Source organism: Camelus ferus, chromosome 13, assembly GCF_009834535.1.
Source record: "Camelus ferus isolate YT-003-E chromosome 13, BCGSAC_Cfer_1.0, whole genome shotgun sequence".
Taxonomy (NCBI): domain Eukaryota; kingdom Metazoa; phylum Chordata; class Mammalia; order Artiodactyla; family Camelidae; genus Camelus; species Camelus ferus.
The window spans coordinates 30,362,734-30,366,837 of record NC_045708.1 but is presented as its reverse complement, the minus strand read 5'-3'; the positions used below and the strand labels follow the sequence as shown (position 1 = coordinate 30,366,837).

The 4,104-nt window shown below is 38.4% G+C and overlaps 1 non-coding gene across 1 annotated transcript; it reads right to left on the bottom strand.

The window, feature by feature from the left end:
* Positions 1-2,729: 2,729 nt before the first annotated feature.
* On the bottom strand, positions 2,730-2,836 carry LOC116668370. Its single transcript, XR_004325540.1, has one exon. It is a non-coding gene; the product is annotated as a U6 spliceosomal RNA (small nuclear RNA).
* Between the last annotated feature and the right edge of the window lie 1,268 nt (positions 2,837-4,104).

The following is a 4,104-nucleotide window of genomic DNA, read 5'->3' as shown; positions in this document are numbered from 1 at the left end:
TATTTTCCTATTGACTGATTTTCCTCTTGAGTATGGCCCATAATTTTCTGCTTTTTCACATGTCTAGTAATTTAATTTTCAGTCTTTCTGATTTTCTAATACTTACATTTAAAGCTATAAATTTTCCTCTAGATACTACTTTCATTGATCCCATATATTGTGAAATGCAGTATTTTTATTATCACTCGTTCTAAATATTTCTTACATTTTTATGACTCATAAGTAGTTTAAAAGTATGATTCTTAATTTCTCAAAGATGGTGACTTTCATTACTTCTTTGTTATTTTCCAGCTTAATTTTATTGAGATTACAAAATAAGCTGTGTACAATTTAGACTTTTAGAAATTGGTTGGGGTTTGCTTTGTGACCCAGAATATGGTTAATACATATTTGTAAATGTTCTGTGTGTGCTAAAAAGAATGGAGTTATTAGGCACAGTGCCCTGTATATGTCTATTAAGTCAAATTTTTTTCATATTTTCAAACTCTTCCTGTCCTTGCTGAATTTTAAATTTATTTCTGAGAGAGGTAGATAAAATCCATCCAATATGATTGTGGCTGTATATATTTTGCCTTGTAGTTCTGTCAGGCTTTGCTTCATATATTTTGAAGCTTGGTTATTAAGCAAGTACAAATTCAAATGTCGTATTTTCCTGGTGAATTGAATCTTATATTTTTTGTATTATGAAGTGATTCTCTTTATCTCCAGTAATACTTTTGACCTTAGAGTCTGATACTTTAGTCTGATAATAACATAGCTACATCTATTTCCTTTGGGGCTAGATTGCTTGTTATCAGCTGCGTGTCGTCACTTACCTCTGAAGCTTGGGACTAGTTCCCAGTATCATTTTCCTTTTATGATTCTGGATTAAATTCAGCCAATGAGGGGCAACTGCACAGTGTTTGGAAGCCGGATGAGAAGGAGTAGCCATTAAGCTTCCTGAGAATCACCCACTCTTGCTTTCCTGAAAGCAGGTTTCCTGTGAAAGCAGCTTGCCGACCTTTGTCCTCTAATCACGCAACCATCTCAGATTGTGTAAGACTGTGATTCCCGGCATTAAGTAAGTCTCTTTACACAAAATGCTCAGAGAGGCTTCTGTGTTCCTGACTAAACCCTGACTAAATACTTGGGATTTCTTCTTGCAACCTTTTGCTTTCAAACAATCTGTATCCTTACGTTTTGGAAGTATCTCTTATCCAAAGAGTATAATTAGATATTTTTATATCTGTCATTCTTAAAGAAGCATTTAGTCAATTTACATTTTACTGATATGCTAAATTAGGTTTAAATGTGTGATCTTATTTTGTGCCTTCTGTTTATCCTGCGTGTTCTATTTCCCCTGTCTTTCTTTTAGGTTGATTATATATTTTTTCTCATTCCATTTTCTACCCCTTGTAGGCTAGTTTGTAGGTTAGATTCTGTGTTTCTATTCTTTTAGTAATTACACCAGAAATTCAACTTACCAATGTCTAAAGTTATCCAGGATATTTACCCTCATCCTGGACAATACAAATCTTTTAACTTCATTTACTTCCCCCTAACTTATATGTTATCACTGTTATTGATTTCCATTGTGTCTTAAACCCACACATCACAATTATTATATTTTTTTTAAGTCATCATATTCCTTCTTGCTTTTCACACCTTCTATCTGGTCTCACATTACTGATAAATCCTTCAGTATTTCCTACAAAGGGTTTGCTGATGGCAAATTCTCTGATTTGCTTTCTTTCACTAATCTGAAATGTTTTATTTTGCCCTCTTTTTTTGACTCTTTGATGAAAATATATTTCCCTTTCCTACATGATACAGTGATGCAGGACATAAGCTCAATTCTGAAGATCTCTGTGAAATGTGATTTAGTTGATCCAAAAGGTATACGCAGGTACAAGAAAGCCAGGAGTTCTGGGGAGACAAGAGTGTCTCTTATCTTTCTACCAGGTAACCTTTCCTAGGCATCTTCAGCAGGATTTGCAGTTGTGGAGCTGAGGGGTCATCTCTGAAAGGCCTGGCTAAATTTTTCCTACAGCAAGCACCTGTGCACTGTTACAAACTGTATCATGTTGTCTATGAACCTTTATTCAACAAAAATTCACTTTGAGTAGTTGCTCTGGATTCCGCTATACTGTGGAAATGGAGGCGATTGCCAAGGGATCAGGAAGAGGAGAGAGCCTCAGGAAATGCCCTGAAACACAACATTTACTGGAGATGAGGTGAGCCCGGCAGATGAGGCTGATGTAATTTCAGATTTATTTAGACTATTCACACAAAGGATTCCCATACGCCTTTCATCCAGGCTCCCCCCAATGTTAACATTGTACCACATTTGCCTTATCATTTTCTCTCTATAGAGACCCATTATCTTCTGAATCATTGAAAAGTAAGTTGCAGACATGATGCCTATCCCTCAATATTGAATATGGCTCTTCTAAAAACTAGGACCCTCTCTTACATATTCTCATCAGCACAATCATCAAAATCAGGAAAATTGGTCATTGATAGGATACTATCAAACAATAAAATACAGACTTTAGTTCAAATATCGCCAATTGTCTTAATAATATTCTTTATTTTATTATTTTTAATTGAATATTTACAATGTCGTGTTAATTTCTGGTGTACAGCATAGTGTTTCATTTATACATATATATTCCTTTTCATATTCTTTTTCATTTAGGCCATTACAAGGTACTGAATATTGTTCCCTGTGCTCTACAGTGGGACCTTGTAAAACTGTGGAATGCTTCACGAATTTGCATGTCATCCTTGTACAGGGGCCACACTAATCTTCTCTGAATCATTCCAATTTTAGTATGTGTGCTGCCAAAGCAAGCACTAATTATATTCTTTAGAGCAGAAGAAGATCCCTGAGCAAGCAGTGCATCCAGTTGCCGTCTCTTTAGGCAGAGGAGCACCTGCAGATGAGACACAGTGTGCTGCCACTCAAATCTCTGACTTATCTCATGAGAAATTCAGCCCAAATTTTCTAACAAACGAAGAAGCCAAGGCCTCCTGGGAGCCCTCAAGAGTGTGATTCACTGACGGTACAGTAGATCTGAGGCCATTGGAGGAGCGGTAATCCTTGGGAGAAGCCTCTTCTCTGATTTAGGAAATTCCTGCTGTGAAAGATGCAGCTGCAGGAAAAGCAGTGAAATGGGAACCAGCATGACGGCCAGGTGGGTGTCAGCAGCAGGAATCTGGGAAAGTCTCAGGGGATGACCGTGGGACATGGGAGAATAGAAGGCTCACTGGCTTATCCTTGGGGAGAGGAAATCCAAAGATCCAACAGCTGGGGAAGGTCTTTGTAGCCGGTCTACAGCTCTCCCTACTGGACGCCCTTCAGCGTGATTTGTGCCAGAGCCATAGTCAGGATAGTGGGGGAGCAGTCATCACCCTTTCCAGAGGACCTCCCACTCCACCAAAAACATCGGTCTGTGATGCAGTAAATGCAGTTCTTTTGAGACAGCTGGAGGGAGTTTATATGGACTGGGAACTAGATGGTGTCAAGGAATTACTGTTAATTTTGTTGTTTGTGGTAAAGGCATAAGGCATCTCTTTTTTCCTTTTTTTTTTTTTTTGATGGAGATACTGGGGCTAGAACCCAGGGCCTTGTATATATTAAGCCTATTCTCTACCACTGAGCTATTACCATCCCCTCCAAAGAAAATCTCTTTTAAAAATGAGATGGCTGCTGAAATATGCAGAGAAGAAACGATATGGTGTGTGAGGTTTGTTTTTAAATGCTTAAGGAAAAGAAATAGGTAGAGACAGGAAAAAAAAATTTTTGATCACTTAAAATTTGAGGAGTTTACCAAACCATCCTCTCTGCTTCTGTGTCATTTGAAGAATTTCATAGAAAATAAGGAAATACAGGTCACATTCCTCAGGATTTGGGTTGAATGACAGTATGAGTGGGTGATGGAGCAGCAACCCCGGCTGCGACAATGAAGCATTATTCGGGAGCTCTCTCACTCAAGGTGGGCTACCGGACCCTCGCAGGTTGAAGAACAGCCTCAGTTCAAGGGTCTCAGGCCTGGTACTGACTGGAGTTAGTTCCTAAAGCTCTTACCACTGTTTCTTCCAGGAAGCCTTTTGAAATGTCAT